The sequence below is a fragment of the Melitaea cinxia genome, chromosome 2, assembly GCF_905220565.1.
Source record: "Melitaea cinxia chromosome 2, ilMelCinx1.1, whole genome shotgun sequence".
Lineage (NCBI taxonomy): Eukaryota > Metazoa > Arthropoda > Insecta > Lepidoptera > Nymphalidae > Melitaea > Melitaea cinxia.
Genome location: NC_059395.1, coordinates 1,320,959 through 1,345,219, shown reverse-complemented (window position 1 = coordinate 1,345,219; position 24,261 = coordinate 1,320,959). Strand labels below are relative to the sequence as shown.

At 33.4% G+C, this 24,261-nt stretch overlaps 1 long non-coding RNA gene across 1 annotated transcript; it reads left to right on the top strand.

Annotated features, from left to right (window-relative positions):
* Window positions 1-23,174, top strand: LOC123659606. The gene is made up of 3 exons (XR_006744040.1): window positions 1-99; window positions 8,895-8,900; window positions 23,164-23,174. It is a non-coding gene; the product is annotated as an uncharacterized LOC123659606 (long non-coding RNA).
* Window positions 23,175-24,261: the final 1,087 nt, after the last annotated feature.

Here is a 24,261-nt window from a genome sequence, read left to right as displayed (position 1 = left end):
CAGTAGCCCGCCAGACACAACACCCGTCTGGTCGGAGGATCCTCCCTTTGCGACGGCAGACGAGGAACTTCACAACCTATTCCTCATACTTCCAAACTGGTGACCCCGACGTGATGTGAGCCGCGCGTCCCCTCCAATACGACCGTTTCGCCCTGGACGCTCGCAAGGATAAATTAAAGTGGAGCGCGCGCGCAGCCTTCCGGCGTGGTGATCCGTAATAGACTGCCGGGCGAGGGAAAACCGATCTCGTACGATGAATCGCGAGGCGCGCCCGAGTACAGCGTCGGCCGCCTAACGGTGCTTTAACCGACGCTGATGATGGGTGGTAGTGTATTTACTCGCGCGCCACATCAGCCCCCCCGGAGACCGTTAAGGTCGAAAAAAATCTGGGAATCGTACTCGTCTTCCTGATCGAGTTCGACGATCCTCGATATTACTACGGTATCTCTCCTTTACATTTGGGGCTTCCTCCTTAGACGGAGTTAGGTCACTCAGCAGATATGCTGGTTTCAGCCTGTCAATTGAGACGGTGGTAGGTTTCCCTCGAATATCTATAGTGAAGAATTTGTCTCCACGTTCAACGACGACACAAGGTCCAGCGTACGGTGCTTGTAGGGGTTTTCGAATAAAATCTTGCCGTAAGAAAACCTGTGGTGCAGATTTTAGGTCTTTGCTGATGAACACAGGTGCTGTTCCATGGTGAACTACTTGCGTGGGCTTCAGCTTCCGTATGTTGTGTCTCAACCGGGAAAGAAAATCGGTGTAGTCCGTCACTTCTACGGGAGAGCTATCGAGATCGAAAAATGCACCAGGTAAACGTAGGGTCTCTCCGTAGACGAGCTCGGCTGATGATGAGCTTATGTCTTCTTTCCAAGCCGAACGTATTCCTAGGAGTACTAATGGAAGCACTTCGATCCAATCATCCTTGGCGTGGCACATGATCGCCGCCTTTAGCTGCCGGTGAAATCTCTCCACCATTCCGTTTGCAGCTGGGTGGTACGCTGTGGTCTTTAAGTGGTTTACACCTATTATACGTGACAGTTCCTTAAATAAAAATGCCTCGAACTGCTTACCACGATCTGTTGTGATCCTCTCCGGACAGCCAAAGCGTGATATCCAGCCAGTGACAAAAGCATTCGCCACTGTGTCAGCTTTGATATCATGGAGCGGTATTACCTCTGGCCAACGTGTAAATCTGTCTAGGGCTGTAAGACAGTATCTATAGTCCTGTGACACGGGCAAAGGTCCGATGAGGTCTATGTGCACATGACTGAATCTGTTCGACGGAGGAACAAATGTATGTACAGGGGATCGAGTATGTCGTGAAACTTTCGAACGCTGGCACGAAAGACAGGTGCGAGTCCACGCAGCGCAATCCTTCTTTATATTAGGCCACACGTACTTTTGTGTAACCAATCTTGTTGTTGCCTTTACACCGGGGTGACTCAAACCGTGAATGCAGTCGAACGCTTGTCGACGGAACTCTGGAGTCAGGTAGGGTCTCGGCGATGAGCAGGAAAAATCACAGTAAAGTTTCTTACCAGAGCCAGTTTGGAAGTATGAGGAATAGGTTGTGAAGTTCCTCGTCTGCCGTCGCAAAGGGAGGATCCTCCGACCAGACGGGTGTTGTGTCTGGCGGGCTACTGCGCCCCAACGGTTGTTGTCGGGATCTTGTATATATACTTAATGACTTTGAAAACTCTGATAGCGCGATGTAGCATACGTCAGTTTTCTCTAATTACGTAGTTTGTAGTCGTACGTAATGCGCGCGATAGATGTCGCCACATCTTAACACATCGAGTAAGCGTGGACGTGTGTGATGGAACATAGCATTAAGAATACGTCTGAATAAAAATAAATAAATATTTTGCACTCAACGGCCCCCAGTGGGATTTTATCCTGTATTGGGGATTTGGAGACACACAATACACAAACACAAATTCGTAGAACACCACAAATATCTATAATTATGGCCAATACAAATGTCTGCTATGTCGAACCAACGACCGCCAGCGCAATAGTCACTGCGGTGATGGCTGGGATAACGCCTCGTCTTTACGCCACGTTACAATTTAGCCTGTAACTTCCCACTGTTGGGCATAGGCCTATTCTGCACGTAGGAGAAGTTTTTGAGCTTAATCCAACATGCTGCTCCACTGCGGTTACGTCATGTTATTTAGAATGTGGTCCCAGTATAGTTTGTAGGTGCAATGTTTATTTGATTGCCACGTTCTTGAAACAAGAAAAAAAAAACATTTAATTAATTCACAATATTTTTTTTCAATCGTCAAAATTACCCTTTTCAATGTTGTGCATCATAATCGTGTAGAATTAATGGCAAAAATATTTAACAACCGAAATTGATTTCACTAAGCGAATTAAATGGTATAATAACATCCTCGTAATAAAATCCGCTTAAACAATATGTATTATAGTGTTCATCTCACTAACAGCCGATAAATAAACAGTTTGTCTAAACAAACAATCCAATTTAGCGCTGAATCTACCTAAGAAAATTATTTAGGTTTTGTCTGGAAATAGTCTTAATATTCAATTTTTTAACCGACTTCCAAAAAGGAGGAGGTTCTCAATTCGACTGTATTTTTTTTTTTTTTTTTTTTTTTTTTTTTTTTATGTATGTTACATCAGAACTTTTGACCGGGTAGACCGATTTCGACAAATTTTGTTTTAATCGAAAGGTGGTGTGTGCCAATTGGTCCCATTTAAATTTATTTGCGATCTAACAACTACTTTTCGAGTTATATCTAATAATGCGTTTTTACTTGACGCATTTTTCGTCGACCTACGTTGTATTATACCGCATAACTTTCTACTGGATGTACTGATTTTGATAATTCTTTTTTTGTTGGAAAGGGAATATCCCTAGTTTAGTACCGTGGTAAGGAAACCAGGATCTGATGATGGAATCCCAGAGAAATCGAGGGAAACTCTCAAAAATCCGTAATAACTTTTTACTGGGTGTACCGATTTTGATAATTTTTAATTTAATCGAAAGCTGATGTTTATCATATGGTCACATATAAATTTTATCGAGATCTGATAACTACTTTTTGAGTAATCTTTGATAACGCGTAGTTGCTTGACTATTTTTCCGTCGATCTACGTTGTATTACTTGTCGATGTAATTGAAGTCGGTGTTTTTTTCGTTTGCGAGCAAACACAATTATTATATAATAACAACGGCGTCGCAACGGCTAGACGACACAATTGTAGCTCTTGTTTTTTTCCCACGTGTATTGGTATAATAAAAAGCGTTCTGATATCGTTATAACGTGAAATTTAATTTGGTATTTCTTTCGTTTTTGAAGCGATTTAAAAAAAGGAGGTAGTTACATTTACACAGAGCGACTTCAAAAAAGGAGGTGGTACATTTACACAGGGATTTTGATATATTTTTTTTTCTGTCGGAAAGGAGATATTCCAACTGTGTACCATGATAAGGAAACCAGGATCTAATAATGAAATCCCAGAGAAATCGAGGGAAACCCTTGAAAATCTTAGTGACGACTAGTGCGTTTGTTAATTTTTTTCGTCTATTTACGTTTTAGTAGTTGTCAATGTAATTGAAGTCGGTTTTTTTCGTTTGCGAGCAAACACAATTATGTAAGTATCTTTTAATTTTAAAATCTTTGATAAGTTAGCAATTTCGACGTTCATCTGTACGTTTTAGGAGATTAAGAATTCCACTCATAATAAATCGTTGATTTGATTTCGGTTTGGTGCATATTTACAATACATACATCTACTTGTGTTGTGCACACAACCTAAAGAAGACAGCGGGAATACGCTGGATTCAGAGAGCACAAGACTGGATAGAGAGGCGAAAATTAAGGGAGGCTTACGTCCAGCAGTGGAGTTCTAAAAGCTGATGGATGGATGGAGAATAAAATTTGTATATTATATAATAATAGTATTTTAGTACTAAAATTTTTTCTGGTTAATTTTTTTTTTGTGTGTCCCACATTTATTCTTATAGTTCTCTGAACCGTGCTTCAGAGTGTAAAGCCGTTGCGTGTCCTCATTGTCGTACGTAGTGTACTATGTTAACCTTCAACCTTACTTCTGGACAGAACAATTGTGTTTGCTCGTTACTAAAAAAAATCCCCAACTTCAATTACACACACAAGTAATTCCACGTGGGTAGACAAAAAAAAAAATACTCAAGTAAATACGCATTATTAGAGATACCTAGCTCAAAAATTTCTTATCAGATCTCGATTAAATTTGAATAGAAGTGTATGACGAGCACCAACTATTGATTAAAAAAAGGAACTCGAAAATCGGTCAACCCAGCAAAAAGTTTTGAGGTGACATAAATAAATACAGACGAATTAAGAACAACCTCCTTTTTTAAGTCGTTTGTAATATGCCTTTGACCTACAACGTGACATTGACTGGCTTTCACTTCTATAATAACCTATTTATGTTTTAAAAATTAGAAAAAAAATACCACAGCTTATTTAAAAAAAAAATAATATTAATAACACTCACACATTAAACAAATCATTTGTATGTCAAGATTTCCTCTCGAAAAATACGATTAAATACTTAAAAATTAATAAAAGTGCTAGAACAAGGACTACAATCAATACAAGCTCTTGGATTGTTATTAACGACCTCTCGTGAAATATCATTCCGTTTTTCCCATAACGAAGAGCCCTGATCACAGGCGGGAGATAAATGGACGACATTAGCCGGCTTAAGTGTGTTTCGGTATTAACAAAATAATCAATGCTCCTAGACAAGAAGTTGGACTTTTTAATAAAGATTTGGGCTAGCAATAATGAAAATTAATTTAAAAAAAGTAATCAAATGACAGTATTATTAATTTTCTTTTATATGTTAAATTTTTTATTTTTTATTTTTTATTTTTAAAAACTGATAAAAGAGAAATATTTGACAATACATAGTTATTCCGTCAGCATCATTTACGACATACAAAGTAGAAAATAATATATAAATAATTAATTTAAAATCGAATGTTGTTTTTTTTAAATATGTGTATGTGTATATTACATTTAACTTAATTTCAAATTTAGAAAATAGTCTTGATAGATTATAAAATATTATTTTTAAAAAGTGATAAAAGAGATATATTTGACAATACAGAGTTATTCCGTCAGCATCATTTACGACATACAAAGTAGAAAATAATATATAAATAATTAATTAAAAATCGAATGTTTTTTTTAAATATGTGTATGTTTATATTACATTAACTTAATTTCAAATTTAGAAAATAATCTTAATAGATTAAAAAATATATTTTCAAAATCAAATTTTTGATTGAATATGTATTGTTTTTATTTTATTTTTTTATTTATTTATTACATACCCACTACGTGAATATTGATCACTTTGACTGCAGTATTTAGATGACATCAAAATAACAATTTATTCCATTCAGAATCAAATGCGAATTCGTCCAAACCCGCTACACCAAATACTCTACGAAAGTAACATTTACAAATTTAGTTACAAAATACGAAATACGATTAAACGACGATTTCTGATCGCTTTTAACATATATCTGATGAAACTACAGTCAGAATTTCCTGACAGGAACGACTGTCTCTTGCGTTTCTAAACTCGGTTTAATTAAACCGCTAGTTCTAAACTGGCAGAAATAGTTGGAAATGCACGCGTGCGTCGGATTCAATCGATGTACATATGGTGTCAGTTTGGCACGGAGAACCTGAAACTGACCTCAATGCAGTCAATTTTATGTTTGAAATAAACCTGGATTCGGTGCCTCGATTCGGAATTCAAGCGTTAAATTATACCTAACAAATATCGTTTCTATTTTGAGATTTGAATCGTGTGATTTATAACAGTTTGTATTTGTATCAACCCATAAACTTAAAGGTTAAACTATCCAACTGATACTATAAATGTGAAAGTTGTGAGGATGTATGTATGTACGTTTGTTGTTCTTTCACGCAAAAACTACTGGACCGATTTTAATGAAACTTGGAACGTAGATAGCTAGAGATCTAAAATAACAAATAGGCTACATTTTATCCCGACGTTCTCACAGGATTGGAAATTACGCGGGTGAAACTGCGTGTTGTAGGTACAATCGTATATATCTACTTATCAAAATCAAAATTCCGTATGGTGTCGGCCGAGTAGAATAGCACCACCTCCTTTCTTCCGGTGAGGGTCGTAAAAGGCGACCGAGGGATAAACCTGGCTCAAAATAATCAGGGTCCTGGAGAAGGAAAACTTCTTTTGATTCCCGGAATGGGGTCTCCGTCAAACATTCGTGGCATAGCTCTAAAATACGAAAGACTCCTGCAGCCGAACTGGCTCCACACGTATCGACTCGTCGTTCCTGTGGGCCTAGCCAGTGAGGTCGAGAGGGTGGCGCAGAGATTAGGCAACTCTGCGTTTTCTTGAAGAGTGTCATAGGCGACACAGTGTCTGTCTGACACTGTCTAAATCATCTGCAATAGACGGACTAAGGCTAATGATGATGATGAAAATCAAAACTTTATTCAAGTAGGCTTTAAAAGTACTTCGTATCGTCGTTTTACGAATAAAAATTATGTTTGTTTTTTAGTAAATGAATTAAAGCTATTATCAAGGTGTCACCAAATCCAAATGTAAATCTTGCAGATAAGAACGCGCAAAAAAACATCGCTGCAAAAAATCATAAAATAAGATTTCGTAAACGTCTCACAAATCTTGAAGGTCTCGTCTACTACGAAAGAAGAGACATGAAACTTGCGCTATAACCAGGCACTCTATTCAATCAAGGCTTAGCGGAAAAACACATCACAATATTGTCGCGTACGTACTTCTACATATAAATATACTAGCTGGTATCCGCGACTTCGTCTGCGTAGGATTTGTAAGTACTTCGAGTAGATTATTATCTTCTCAATATCTATCCTTATACCAAAATACATCAAAATTGGTTCTGCGACATAAAAATCAATTCGTTACTACCAAATGTGCATTAGAAATATATTATCAATCTTTATTATATTTATGGTTGCCTGTTTTTGCGATAATGGCTTACTCATAAAAGATAGATATATGCTGTCGCTGACTTTTTTGTACGACTAATTAAGATAAATATTTCTCTTGGATAATAAATACGTGTGAACTCTATAGTTTTTGCAGCGTACGTCAGCATAGCTCGCAGATGGCAAATTTTTCGACTTATTTGGATATTGTCGTTATATTTTGTACAATTCACACACTATCTTTAAAAATTATAGCCTATGTGTTATTCTAATGTATAAGCTATATTATTGCAATTTTTCAGTAAAATCCATTCAGTAGTTTTTGGGTGAAAGAGGAACAAACATCCATACATCCATCATCATTTAGTTAGTATATATAGGTATATATGTGGAATGGATAGGTATATGGAACGACTGCTTGTTTTAGTTATAGGATCAAAATCGTATTATAGCTACTTAATTCACAAAGAATCTGTACAACTGTGGTGATTTTATATGAAATCTATTGTGGCATTTAGATAGCAATAAATTTATCGTGACATCAAAACGTGACATACAATTCACTCAGTGTCTTATATTGTTTGTAATATTTTTTTACCATTTCCTTTATCTTTTCCTCGTCATTTCGTAAAATGAACATTTCTTACAGAAGCTTCATATTGTACAGTTGCTATTTTTGTAGCTTGTGTTAGATTTGTCTGAATTTTTTACAGTTTCTGTCGACAAAGTTGATATGTGATGTCTTTGTATATGTTTTTTTTTGTAACGTTCATTTTTCGAATCAGAATTATAATTTCACCGACAACCGTTGAAAAAAGTGACTTTTTTTAAATGTTTATTTTGACTTCATTCATTATTTATTTTACTCTTTTTTTGTCTATTCTAAATCACACTAGATGTCCTTCGCTGTTTCATTAGCATTGCCTTTTAATACTCATCACATTGTCGATATTTATATAAATAAATCATAAGGTTAACTGAGGACACAGCAGGAAATTTCCTGCTCACCTTGACCTTACAGAAGATCACAGCTTAATAATATTGTTTTTAACCAGTTTTGTATTCCTGTTGGTGAGTAAGGTGATTAGAGCTCCTGGATAGATATGGGATGGGGTCGGCAACGCGCTTGCGATGTTTCTGGTGTTGCAGATTTCTAAAAGCTACGGTAATCGCATATCATCAGATGAGCCGTACGCTTGTTTGCCGACCTAGTTATACAAAAAAAAGGTTGAATATGATTTGACGGTGATGTGATGTGTGGTGATAATTTTATTTCTTACAAATTATGTTTTTAGATAAATGTTGAATATATTCCTGTTCTGATTTTATTATTTATTTTATTAATCTTTACTTAAAATCCGAATCTCAACGGGCGTGAACAATAAATCAAATTGAATGATGACATTGATTAATTGCCGATGAATTTTAAATATTATTTTAATAACCTCCGTAGCTACGATAGTTATAACAAATCATAAATTTATTATGATTTTGTGTCTGACTTTAATACTCATTTCATTAATCCATTCCACGATTTTCATTACGGGTTATGTTATCCATACTAATATTAATTTGATTTAATGGTTTTGAAATTAGAAAGTTATGGGCTGTAAATAATATAACGCGTTATTACTTTGTTTGGCTCGTTGGCGCAGTTTGTAGTGGGCCTGCTTTCTGCTGGTTCTAGGTTCGATTCCAGTCTGAATGTGGGTTTAATATATAGATGTATTATTTATACTCGTATTTATCGTCGTTTATACATTAATCAACAAAAAAAAGTGTGTGTGCTTAAGACCGCGTGGCAGAAGTGAATACTTCTTTTGCAATCGTAATCAAGCAATAACGCAATTAAGTTCCGAGTTCACCCGATCAAGCCTTTCACCGGTCAGTAGCGAAGAGCAGCTATCTGTTTTTCTCGTTCGGGTACGTTCGGTGGTCCCGAGTTCACCCGATCGAGCTTTTCACCTCAGAGCGTGACGGATCAGCCTGACTTACTACCTACGAGAAAATGTCTACAATGTGCGGTGTGCCAAAAGAACTTTTCACTTCAAAAATATGTAACTATAACCGCTGTTATCTATAACACAAGCGTTAAGTTGCTTACCATAGGAACAGAAGACTGTGTGACTGTGTGTGTGTGTGTGTGTGTGTGTATAGGTCAAAAATATTAATTAATTTATTTATTTATTACAGCTAGTAAATGACCTATAACATGTTATATCAGTTCAGACGTTTAATCTGGCGTTATTGACTTAAGTTACTATGCTACGGAGAGATAACTGTCACTGCAGATAGTGCAACATGAAATACATACTTGATTGTTATTCAGACTTCCTAGTGACTACCTACTATGATATATGTAACCCTAGTACTGAGATTGTTCTCTATGTTATGAATAAGTACGTACCGATACTTATTTTTAATGTTTTTAAATTTTAAATGTCTTGTATCTATCTATCTATCTATTTATCTAATTCTGAAACGAGTGCAGAAAATTCGATCATTCTTTTTTGTCTTAGGATAGAATTTGGTTACAAAAAAAACTAATTAATGTATATATTATGTATGTAAGTTTCCATGTATTTATTACGTAGATTACGGCTGAGGATTTATGGTAAAACCCAAAATGAAATTCACAAGAAACAAGTATTCAGAAAAAACTAGCGGTCGTCCAGTGGTCGAAATTCGACCATAATTGTACCACAGACTAAAAAGAGTATATATGCGTGTGTGTGTCAAGTACGTGGTAGTGTGTGTAATTTTTATTTTATATATTTAGTTTATTTTTTTAATAATTAAAAAAAATAGGATTCTGCACTCCTCTATATAAACTATAAGTGCGCGCTCCTCCGTCCGCGCAGTTTTAGGGATACAAAGTTTTTGTTTCACGTATTATCACGTATTATTATTAATACATATATAAATAGAATGATTAGTTCTAAATTGTGTATGTTTATTTGTGCGTTATAATTTTAATAAAATAAACAAAATATTGTAGTTCCGGACCGTGTCTACATTTTGTAAGCCAGTTCACAGCCGTAATCGGTTAAATAGGCTGCGTCTCAATAAGTAATTAGATCAGCCGTAATTCCATAATTAGATTTCAATTATAGTATAGCGACATCTATCTCGCAACATACTACGTATCCTACATCGCGATATTAAAGCTATCCGAGCGATTGAAGATATATACAAGAACCCGACAACAGCCGTCGGGAGGCTCCTCGGTTTATAATATCGGTTTATAATATTAACATAATATAAATATCAGTTTTCTAAGTTGATATTATTATCTATAATATAAAAATGAGTCGCTGAATGTGTTGCTAAGCGCAAAACTCGAGAACGGTTGGACCGATTTCGCTAATTCTTTTTTTAAAATATTCCTTGAAGTACGAGGATGGTTCTTACGGAGAGAAAAATTCTAAAAAAAAAAATTTAAATTTCCTGAAAAAGTCTAAAAACAACACTTTTCTATACTCCCATACAAAAGATTTGTGATAATACTTAAAAGTCAATTTGAACTTTAATACCATACGATAAAGTTTGTGTTAGGCGATACGAAGTTCGCCAGGTCAGCTAGTTATAAATAATTATTTTTAGTATTTTACGAACTTCAGAGGAACTTTGAATGCTTGTTTACTTTTTAAAGCATTTTGGCATTATTAAAATAATAATTCGCATCGCTTTATTAAGTTTTCATCGCTCAGTCGGGGACGAGAACGCATCAATTATTTATGAACTTCGAGAATAAACTTCAAAAACGATTTCAACATTCGCCGTGGATAATAATAAATTCTGTAAAATTATATTTTTATAAAGCAAGGGAGAGGAGTTTGCATACATCAAAAAAAAAAAAAAAAAAAAATTTAAAGTTTCATCATATTTTTATTTAATGTTGCCAGTCTTAACAAAATTAACGCTATGAATGCCCATGTGTGAAAAAATACCCCATACACACACATGTAACATGCATTTGCTGACGTATGCATGCATGCATATTAACAAGAGTAGCATAACAGAGGTATGAAATGCATATGCAACAAAAATAACATTCGTAATTGTTATGACTAACAAGGCAAAGAGCGCACATAAAGCGCTTCAAGCCAGCCAACACGAAATTGAACAATCGATCATAAGCAGACTGAAAAAAAAAAAACTATTCAAAACATTAAAATCATTACAAGCGCTGTTTTGTGGACTCCAATAATCGTGTATGTGGGTTAATGATACTTAAAAATTTGCAAAGTCAAACAGTACTGGAAAAAATATGAAATAAAAAAAAATGTGAACGTCTGCATAGCATGCGTTTGAATATAGGTCGTTTCGACATTCAGCTACAATGTAAAGGATTTGCGTGCAAATAGAATGGAAAAAATATTTCCAGAATATTCGTTATTTTACTGGTATTTCTGTATAAAAGTTCGACTCGTCACTATACCTCGAGTTATCCGGAGCTTCTGTATAGCATCGTTGGCTATACTATCGATTTATTAATTAAATTGTAGATTTATCCCAACTAACACTATGAATATGAACTACATTCATACTACATACATATACAGACGTGACTTTGTTCACAAATGAATTAACATTTGTTTATTTGTTCTACACCTATAAAATATGAACGGACAGAAGCACACTTCATTACATCTTATATCGCTTAAAAAGTTACAAATCCATTTTCGTAAAAAAAAAAAAAAACAAATAAAACAAATGAAACTCAAAGATTACAAAATTTAAACGAAAATCGCTTTAATATCTAGTAACTATTTTGTATAAATAGGCTGAAATTATACATGAGAATTATATTTTATATACGAACAATAATTTAAAAAATAATTATATTAATATTACACCGCCTGACTATCGTACAATAGTTGTTTTTTTACAATAGCTTTATAACACCTTACCTTAATGAGCAAAAAAATAATTTTAAATTTCGAATATAAAATTTATTTACTAGGATTCTTTTCAAAGATAATATTTATATTTGAAAACCACCAACCGTGATTAAAACTGCTGAGCTAACTTATGTACAGATAAATATATCGACGTTTTATATATATCGTTAAAGATAGTAAAGGAATATTCGTTTATCCGTAATGACGTCCATATCGACTCTCGAATGCGTTTGATTAACGATGTAGCCGTTAATCGAGGATCCTTAATGACACGATACTGAGTCATTGGTCTGATGCTGGACGTAATAGCGTGCGAACTGATAGCGTTAGTGTAATACAATTGGATAGAAAATGTTATTCTATTTATTTCATCTTTTGTAGGTTGTTTTGTCGTATTTTTTTTTGCAGTAAAGTTCTTTACGCACGAATTACGTTTACCAAAGCCGATGGATGGAAAAAAAATTACTTTTAATTTTTTTATTAATAGAGTTAAATTATATTAAAACTTATTCTAAGAAACAATAGTGCTCGACGCTAAAGGCTCTATTGAATTCCTATCCTGTGTCCTATCTGGTGTCTCACGACACCATACGGTTTATTTACATAATTAATTTATTTCTTCAGATATATTTTTATCTATAATTATAAGACTCACTCACTCAATGTTGCAAAAAAAATTAAATAACCTATCCTCAATCTTGTTTACTAACGAGAGATTTTTTTTTAATATATATTAATTATAAATCTTGTAATATTCAAGGTATTCGCGTAAATTCATTTCAGTAATTACTCGATGTTTAAGATTAATGCCGTAACGTCACAATTTCCTGAAAGTGGCCTCGCTGCAAATTCTCTCTGTAGGGTACGATAATAATCTTCGACGTTAAAATTTACTGTACAAATCTGTTCTTTAACATTTTATAGTTTTTTGAAGTAAAACTTCTTTACGCTTGCTAGATTTGGGGAGTAAGATGGTGAATGATTAACGAGGGCGTTACGAAAAGTGTGATCGGACGAGGCGAACGCAGCAAGAGAGGTGCGAGCAAACATTTTCTTTCTCTCTTCCTCTCATAACCAGTTACGTTTCGTTATTGCTAAAGAAATTTTACTTTAGTCGTGGGACACTTATTTTTTATGTTTTTTCATCCTTCTCTAACCGATTGAGCTGTATTGATAAAATTGATAAAACAAGTTTATTGTTATTTATTTATTACAAAAGTCGCAACTATAGGATCAAAACTTATCATTATTAACCCCTTTATTCCCCTCTCCCCTTATAACTTAGAGGTATGAAAAATAGATGTTGTTCGATTCTCAGACCTACCTGATATGCACACAAAATTTCATGAAAATCGGTCAAGCCGTTACGGAGGAGTTTAACTACAAACACCGCGACACGAGAATTTTATATATTAGATAATTATTTATATTTCAATAAGGATGCAAAACTAATTTTAAAAATATGGTATACACATTTTTTTTTTCCTAGTTTTACGTGGTACAGTATCAACATCTACTGTATCACAATAAAATGCACATTTTTTTTCTGAGCTAAATTAGCTCTCATTCCAACAAAAATACAGTAAGCGACATAGTTTCATGAGTTCTTATAATAACGACCTTTATGTCCTTCGTCGTAAGGATGATTGTGAAAAGGAATATTTTGTGGGTTAATATTCTCAGTGGTCGCAATTTCCTGAGAAATCTCGCTCCAGGCGGTTATAGGATAGACAATACGTCCCGTTTTAATTTTAAAGCTACGGATAGTAGCAAAATTTTAGCAAAGAATGTACCAGAAAAATTGGTAAATTAAAATTACATAGAGCTAAGAAAATTAATAGTATATTGACTTATTTAAATACAAGCAATTGTGATTTTTTAATTACTTTTTTATAGATTATTTTGTATTCTTAATTGAAAATTATGATTAAATACTTCGTACTATCTTCGAATGAAATCTGCGTTTTATTTTAGATATATAAATAGGTCGGCAAATAAGCGTACGGCTTACTTGGTGGAAAGCGATTACCGTAGCTTATAGACGTTTACAACACTAGAAACAACGCCAGCGCGTTACCGACCCTGTGCCCAATTCCACCCAGCAGCTCTGGTCACTTTACTCCACCAACAAGAGCACAACACTGCTTGAAAACCGTATTATTCAACTGTGATCCTCTGTAAGGTCGAGGTACTACCGCAGTCGAGTTGCTCCATAATTTGAATGAGCAGGAAATTACCTGCTGTGCCCTACCTCGGTTTATTCATATAATTGTTTCTGATTAATAATTGGAAATACGAACTGAAAAGACAGCCTTAAATGTCTGGTCCGATAAGCCATTTTTATATTGCAAGAAGATCAAACAAAAAGTCGTATCTTTGTTACTTTTTGAGTTGTAAATAATGCTGCTAATCATTTCAAAAGTTCTTGTAGATCTTTTTTTTGAAACTAAACAGTTACCTAAGCATATGGTTTAAGCTCAGACTTATCCTTCCTTCTTGTGCTAATTTGCTTTCATCTCTCTCTCTCTTGTCGGTCCCTCGTGTCTGAGGATCGTGGTCAGCATCAGGGTTGCATCTGGAGCGGATGATGTGCCTCCACCGGTCTCTGTCCATGGCGTCTCTTACGACCGTGTATAACTTAGTGGCAGATGAGTTTTTGACCTGGTCTGCCCATCTCATTGGTATCTCTAGGTTCTGGTTTGGTTCTTTCTGGTTTGCTTTCATACACACATCTTATCAAGCAACCTAGTTTCAAATCCTCGCTCAATGGTTGTGATCTGCGTGTTTTTATGTAAGATTAGTAGTTTTAGCTGGTGAGCTATCTTAGTTTTAGCTAGTTAGCTACCTCGACCCTTAAGCTCTTTTGTCTGTAAACAAAATCAAAATCTCATAAATTAACATTGTTAAGAGGGCGGAAAAATTTTCTGGAGCGTACATAATTGGAACAAATAAAGCATTTCAGACGTTTCCCGTTAGCTTAGTGTGGGTTAATGGAATAGCTTGGCTGTTTATTAGGGGTAATGCTGAAAAAGTCTTCGACTTAAGTGCAGGAATGTTTTCTAGTCAAAGTGAAGGATCGCTTTTATCCGCAAAAGGAAACAGACTTATACGTATTTTATGTGTGTCTGAACAAACATGTTGATTTTATTTAACTAAGACATCGAGATAAGTAATTTTCTTCGCTTTTATTTTGGTACAAACTGTTGGAAAACAAATAAACAAATTTGTCAATTACGTCACATGATCTTCGACGTCATTTGTTTTCGATCGCAAAGTGATTCATGCCATGGTTGAATCTTAATAGTTTGACTATTTTTAATTATCACTTCAGCCTTTTATATCCCACTGCTAGGCGTAGAGCTCTTTTCCCATGTAGGGGGAGAGTCATGTCTTAATCTTCACCACGCTGCTCTAATACGGGTTGGCGGATATATTCCCTACTATGATTAGCGATCGCTATCAGGTGTAAATGATAACAACCGGGGCCGACGGCTTAACGTCCGAGTAACGGTTGGGAAACCCACAAGGACTGCACAAACGCCCGGACCACGGCAAACATCTGTACGGCAAATACAAATGTTTGTCATGTGCGGGGATCGAACCCGCAACCGTCAGCACAATAGCCACAAACTAGTGCTGTGACCGTTGCGCCAACGCGTCGTTGTATTTAATTAATATACTTAATTATCATGTTTTAAATATGTCCGCAGTGCTAAAGACTGAAAGACCTGACGAATTTGGTATGTACATAATCCGAGCATATTTGCTTAAGGTGTGATTCTCATATATCTATACAAATAATTAAAATCGAAGTGTCTGTTTGTAATATTAAAATAACCGCTTTTTACTAAATGCATATGGACGTATACACGGTACACATACCAAAATAACATTTTTTACAATTTTTGTCTGTCTGTCTGTTTGTTCCCGCTAATCTCTGAAACGGCTGGACCGATTTTGACAGGACTTTCACTGGTAGCTAGCTGATATAGTAAAGAGTAACTTTGGCTAATTTTATTTTGAAAATTTATTTATTTTATAACTCTGCGAACTGAACAATAACTTTTTGTTATTCCACGCGGACGAAGTCGCCGACACAGCTAGTTTTTTTCGTCAATCGTTGACTTTGGAATTTAATATATGTAAAATTCTACGTACACGAAATTGGTTAAGGTCGGATGAGATTAAAAAACGTAGCTGCCGATTTTTAATTGGCTCAGCCAATCAGCCATGTCTGTGTTCAACATATTTGTAAACTGAACGATTCTATTGTTAAGTTTTTGTTACATTTTCCATTCGTTTCCATTGTGTGACTAAAATCCATCGGATTCGTTGTATTGTTTTCCTTTAATCAAAATAAAGTTTTTATAGTTGACATAGGTTTCTAGACTGACCTGACTGAGTGACTAGTGGTTATCCAGTGGTCGAAATTCGATCATAATTAATAATTTAAATAACAAAAAAGCAAAAAATGATTTAAAAAAAGAACTTTTTTTAAACTGTCAATTTGACTAAAGACTTAAAATAAATAAAAGAGTATATATATGTGTGTGTGTCAAATACATGGTAGTTTGTGTAATTTTTTTTTTTGTTATTAATTTAATATATTTTTTATGCATAATTAAAAAAAAAATATTAGCATTCTGGTATTCTCTATATAAACTATAACTGTGCGAAACCTTCATACTCCTCCGTCCTCGCAATTTTCGTATAAAAGAGTACAAAGTTTTTGCTTCACGTATTAATATGTAGATTTATTCTATATCTTTTTTTAAACCTTTTTGGAGTTCCCAAAAAAAAAAAAAACAATAAAAAGTAATAAAGTTTAATTATCTCTCCATCGTATCGCACTTGTTATAAATTTAATTCTATAAAATAAAAGATTAAGTGTAACAAAATAACAGATTAAATAGAGAACACAATAAATTAACGCGTAAAAAAAGCTGACTACGTCATTACGTAGCAAATTGAAGCAAAACAGCGCCATAGACGCTTCAATACAAAAAAGAAATATCCAATATTAATTTCGATCCAATATATTGGAATCCAACGCCTTCGTGATTGGAAAGACCTTATTATTCATCGAACGTATCAAGTACTGGCTTTATTGCTTCTGGACTTTTTACGACTTCTCGAACTTTCCGTCCATCACGCGCTATTTTTATTACTGAATGTTTTATATAAATTGTAAGCAACTTTACCGATATTGATGCCGTAATTTTTATTTACGAATCGTTACTTTTTCGTCCGTTTCAAAAGCGGCTAAATGGATTACCTCCGGTCTTTGAGTTTGTGTATTTGATTGAAATTCTATATTTTTTTTTTTGTATTTTTCCTTTAATAACTTGTATTTAAGACGTGGTCATTATGCGAATTAGAAATAAAAAATATAAAATAAATCGTATTCGTCCGATATAATTATGTGGTCCAAAAGCTGTCTTTTGACAATATAAGCAGATATAATCTTATATATTTTTGCACTTCATAAATGTTTGTTGTTGTATTTTAGCAGTTCATGTACTTGAGTAATAACACAATTATATTCAAGACATGATGATGATGATGATGAAGACTTCAATATTTTTTTACACAAGCTAAAAAATAACAAAACAGAAATTTTTGAGTTAAATCGTATGAAACTTGATTAAACTTGATTTGCCCTTAAATCATACTAAAATGAGTCTGAATTAGATACCCTAAATAAAGAAACATCAAAACTATGTTTCAGCGTCGGAAGCGAAAAATGATTTCACATACAGACACGCTCCTTCAGTATTATACGTAGCTATGGATTGTTACTCATCTGACTGCATTGAATCGCTCTGCCAGCAATTTCCTGCAGACGTTTCTCTCGTAAGTTTACTGAATGTGACTGACAAATGACGTCTGATTTATGCATCGATGTTTGTGCATTGTAGGAAATTTTTATACAAAACGAATATATTGCAGATACTTAAAGATAGAATCTGCTTCTATCAAGACAATTTTATTGGAAAAGTTTCTCATTTTGCCAAATTGTTATCTCACTTTACCGTTACTAAAGATGTTTTGCCACTCACTTAATTTGTTTTTAGTTATAAGTTTTGCCATTTTCTATATAGTGCTATCTTGAATCATTATGCTGCGGTTTTTAATGTGAATAGTTAGTTCAATGTTCGGGATTTTGACCAAGTAACAGCTTATTGGAGTGTGAGGAATGGCATTTCCAACAATGCCAAAACTGCAGTCAATTATACGGATTGGGATATTTGATACAAGTATTATATAGGATTGATAAAATTGTGTTTTTAAATAACTGTTAAATTCCGACAGCTTGTCTTACAAAATATTATGTTAATTTTATGATAAAATCTTTTGTTCGTTAAAATGTATTTATGTGACTAAATGAAGATGAAATAACCAGTCGCGTAAAGTTAGTATTAACATACATACGTTTAATTCATTATTATTTTAATTTCTATAACAAATAGAAAATCTATGCATTGACATTTACTTTTAATGGCTACTGCTTATTTTAATCGACTTTCAAAAAAGAAGGAGGTTCTCGATTAGTCTGTTTTTTATGAGTGATACCTCCGAACTGGGAAGAGCGATTTAGATGATTTTTTTTAATGGTCCCATTTAAATTTAATTGAGATCTAACAAGTATTTCTTAAGTTATATCTAATAATGTGTATTTGCTTGACTATTTCTTTGTCGATCTACGTTAGTATTATACCGCATAACTTTTCACTGGCTATACCGATTTTGATGATTCTTATTTGAATCAAAAGCTGATGTTTGTTCTGTGGTCCCATTTAAATTTGATCGATATGTAATAACTACTTGTAATTGAAATCTTTTTTTTTTTTTGGTTTGCGAGCAAACATAATTATAATGAAACGTATAATTGGTTAACCTACAAGTTGCCTCACACTGGCTATGGCTTATAACCGTAAAACAATTTCTATATTTCTTTCTTTTAATCTCGAATTTAATGCTTTTCACTTGAAAAAGAGAAAGAAATAACTATACACATGAATTCTAGTAACACGAATCACTACACAACATATTACGTATTTCAAAATTCTATATGAAAGTGCTTACCGCAACACAAAATCATCGTACTCTACTAGCGATGAAATCAACTACCGTACACAGTAAAGGTTTGTAAGTTCGTTTAATTCACCCAGTTGTAATGCAAATGACAAGAGCGCGGTTGAACGGGTAGCGTTTGAATGCGCTTATGCGTTTATCAAACATGAGATTCATTGCTCGCAAACGTCATTTATCAATCGTGTTTGACTTTCATTTCAATCGTTAACGTTTTGAATTGGTTCGAATTTTTATTGAGTATATCGTTTTTCGAGCTGTATTTGCGGACGAAATATGTGAATATATTTCAGAAACTTTTTTGACATTTAAATGTCAAACTGTTTTGGCTATGGCCGTAATCATATTTATTACAATCTGACTTACTTGATATTTAATAAAGGCTTATATATTTAATATAGGCTTATTTAATAAAGGCTTACACTTTAGGCGCCTTTGACTAAGCTAAGATGTTAAAAATAATAAATGGCTTAGAAAAATGAAACGGTAATGTAACAGAATAGTTCATAATGTATTTATCGTTCTTAGATTGTTATGTAAAACAAATGTACTGTATTTATTTAATCATTTTTTTTAAATCAAATATAAGATTAAACTAATAAATTTCATTTAAATTACCAAACAAATGACACCTTTTTTATTATATCAGAATATAATCGATTCTAGAACAATCTCTTTCCACATAATCAATTATTCTGTGATCAAATGTATAACTTTTTACGCCCTTTCTTGATGTAATTTCCCAGTTGCTCAACATATTGGGACTTTTTTCTAATCGTACTTTTTAATCGACTTCCAAAAAGGAGGAGGTTTTCAATTCGATTGTATTTTTTATACGCTACCTCAGAACTTTTGACTAAGTGGACTGATTTTGATGTTTTTTATTTATTTCGATAAGAAAATTTTAATCGAAAGGTGGTGCGTGTCATTTGGTAACATTAAAATTTATTTGAGATCTAACAACTACTTTTCGAGTTATATCTAATAATACGTATTTACTTAACTATTATTTCGTCTACCTACGTCGTATTACTTGTCGATATAATTGAAGTCGTTTTTTTTTTTCGTTTGCGAGCGTTTGCTCGACAATTATTATTCAATCGAATGATATAATATTTATTCACTTTCTATTTTATTGTAAAATTAAAGATAATATAATACCTAAGTTAAACATGTATATATTTATATAAATAATTAATATAGATAGATAAATTGTTATATGACTGTTATATTACTAGCCTGTTGGCGCAGTTTGTAGTGACCCTGCTTTCTGCTCCGAGGGTTGTGGGTTCGATTCCCACCCCGGGTCTGGGTGTAATATAAATATTTATTTATGTATTTATATATGTATTATTTATCGGAAAAAATATATGTAGCTATACCAGTCGGCTGTTACCTTATAACACAAGCATTAAGTTGCTTACTTTAGGAACAGACGACCGTGTGTGTATTGTGTAGATATTTATTATTATTTATTACATGTATGTATATAATTTTCAAACGGCAGCACCGAAGAGGAACATTATTTTTTGTACTCGTTATTGTCAGAACAAAGTAAAAATTATAAAAAAAAATATATAGCATAAAAAATGGTGGTACCAAGTTAGCTGGGTCAAATATTAATATTATATACACGTACGTTTACTTAACGCAGTAAAAAATATAAAAATTCATACGAAAAATCAGAATCCAATGCATCAATATCAAAGGTACACACGAACTAATTCACAGCCGCGGTCCGTGTAAATACAAAACGCATAAAACCAATATCCCGAATGTAAACAACGAAGTGTGACCACTGTGGCGGATTAATTTCTCTTATTCATCGGATAGACGCTTTCAAATTCCGGTTTTAGATATGAAAAGCTTTGTTATCATAGCTGATTGCTATTTTGTTTTTATTAAATTACCACCTTCCTTTATATTCTCCTATACTCATGAATACTCCCCAGACATATATGGAGTTTTCGGAGTTTACTGCTAAAGTAACATAAGCAGTAAACTTCAAAAACACGTCAAATGGATAAGCAGTGGATAAGCAGTGACTCTTGCTAGAAAGAAGAGTTTTAACAAGAAAACTCCACTCCACTCCAGTTGCATCTTGGAGCTGACACGCGCGCTATCCTTTTCGTATAATAGTAGTGGCAAACAATCTTGAGATCCGCATAACGGTAAACGATTACAGTAACATTTGAACGTTCGCAACATCCGGAGAGTCATAATTATTAATTATTTTTTAATTTTTAATTAATTTATTTTTTAATTTTAAATTTATTCTTTTCTTAATTTTTAATTTTATGTATTTTGAATGTTTGAATTTTTTGATTTTTGATTTTACTTTTACGTTTTGTTGTACTAACCCAATATGAACTTAAAATTTAGTCTGAAATAAAGTATTATTATTATTATATTATTATTATTATTTTGACCATATTTAGCGCTTGCCAGAAGTTCTGGATAAGAACACAACACTATTTAAGTGTCGTATTACTTAGATGAGATCTTCTAAAAGGTTGCGGTAATTCTCTCATCTACTCCCAATTTGGAGCTAAATATTTGCTTGTGCGGGAAAAATTGTGCCAAATATAACGCTATGAGAAATATCGAAGTTAGTTGTATATATTTTTAAACATTTTTGATAGATTATATTCAGTCGAGAAAACCTTAGATTTTCGATTCACGCACGACTGCACAGACAATATTATGTTCATCACACGGACGCACGTGTCATTCGTTCGTGCGTACTTTCCTTAAAATATATCTGATGTTCTAGTCCTTTTTCTGGGGAACGTTTTTTTTTATTTATTTACATGTCTCACACTAAAATATAAAAAAATATTTGGCTTTTTATTTGATATATTTTTTTAATTAGTACCTCATTGTTTCTTGTAGGTTCTTTGCCCTAGAAATATATTATGTTATGACTTTTTTTACGTTATGACTTTTTTATAAAACGGAATGATCATACGTCTTTTATACAATTGATACGTTAATAGCTAAGGAATAAAGCGTTCTTGTATTGTGTGTGTGTGCATGCACGTATTTGTGTATGGTTTCATTCCGAAATGTCTTGTGTATGTTGTGTGTATATGTGTGAGTTAGTTAAAAAATGACCATCTTGTCGCGTTACATATATTCTAAAAATATCATACATCAATTCGATTCAAATATAACGGATTCTTTCTAGGCGTATGGATTTAAATCCGCCTTTTCCGTCGGAGGTTTCATATTCGATTGTACTTTTGAAGTTCTTTTGGCGCACCGCACACACATTTTTTCGTAGGTAGTAAGTTAGGCTGATCCGTCACGCTCTGAGGTGAAAGGCTCGATCGGGTGAACTCGGGACCGCCGAGTGTACCTGAGCGAGAAAGATACAGTCAGATGCTCGTCACTGTTGTGTCGCTGGGTTTAGTATAATAATACTTAATAATTGTCATTATTATTATTAAATTATAAATTGATTGCTATTGTCAAGGCAGTTTCACTGCTGCCGCGCAGTCTTAAGCACACACTCTATTTTTCTTATACATAATGTTTGTATGGTTGTGTAAGGAAAATATTAAAAATTATTTTTTAAACGTTTGTTAATTTATGCATGTTCATACAAGGCATCTCTTCTGTATTAACTGTTACGTTGGTAGTTACTCCTACTGCTCTAGAGAAAAGAGCTTATAGAGTATGATGTAAGGTTTGACATTCTTTAGAGATGAAAACTTACTAGTTAAAAGTTTTGTTTAGTCATTAAACTGCTTTTGAATATTTTCATTAAGTTTGTTCCTTTGATGATTTTTAGCAGCCCGTGAGATTCTTATTTTTTTTTTTTTTTGAGCGATATATGACATCGAAAATTGTGTTTGCTCGCAAATAAAAAAAAAAACCAACTTCAATTGCATCGACCAGTAATAAAACGTAGGTAGACGAAAAAATAGACAAGTGAATGCCCTTATTTCTAGATAAGTCAAAAAGTACTGGTTAGATCTCAATTAAATTTAAATGGGACCACATGATAAGCACCACCTTGCGGTTGAAAAAAGAATCATCGAAATCGGTTCACGCAGAAAAAGTGCTGAGGTACCACAAAAGAAAAAAAATACAGTTTGATTGAGAACATCCTCCTTCCTTTAAGTAAGTTTAAAATGTAATCAAATAAATTAAATGTATTTTAACACTCTTAGTGAAATAAAAAATATTAATAGTGTTTTGAAACACTCACACAGATATCAGGAAACTTGTTAACTAACTCATATTTTATCTTTATTCTACTCCAAAAAAGTTATGGGCTGTAATAGTGATAGGCTATAAAGCCTAATATCTTTTTAGAAAATAATTTTACAAGAACTGTAACTAAAATCAAACATCATATGATAAAAAAAATCCAGTGGAAACATTATTCAGCAATTACACAGCCTGTGTACAAAATATTATTATGAAATATAATTTTTAAACCATAATAACAGTGAGTGAAACTACAAATGACTAGCTGCGCCACGTGGCTGCGTCCGCGTGATTTCCGATTCCGTATGAATTTCGTGATAAAAGTAGCCTATGTGTTATTCCAGATGTCCATCTATCTGCGTATAAAATTTCATTAGAAGACAGATTTTACGTGACAGAGTTCCAAAAATACATTCATTTATCCTCACAAATATGTGAACTGAATAACATATAATTGGAGACGTCGGTACGTAATTTTAGGTCTAAACACATTGCATGAATATGCAATGAATGTTTTAGTTTTCGTTGAATTTTGTTTTTAATGAGACTGGCCATAGAAAGTACGAGACATATTCGAATAAAAAAATTTAAAAAAATGTAATGTCTGTTGTGTTTTCATTTTGAATTTAGAACATGTTTCAATTGAATAGACGACGTTAATTATACGACAAATTCAATTCATTGTATTCAATTTATGAATTTGGAACATTTTAATGAGCGGATAATGAGCGTGTTAATTAAATTACCTTTTTTATTTCGACTTTTTTTAGCATAATAGGAAGTTGAGTGAATAGCTCGACATACATTAGATAAAAAAATGTAATTCCTAATTTAAAATTTATAAAATCCATTGACTGTGGAAAATGTGACGTTAATTAATTTAATTTCAAATTCGTAACTAAATTTTATCCCTTTGAAAATATATATATTAAAAACAAAAATTATTTCGTCAAATAATTGTCTTTGCAAAAGAAGAAAACCGACTTCAAATCACATCGACAAGTAATACAACGTAATGAAATAAATACACATTATTAGAGATTCTCGTAACTCAAAAA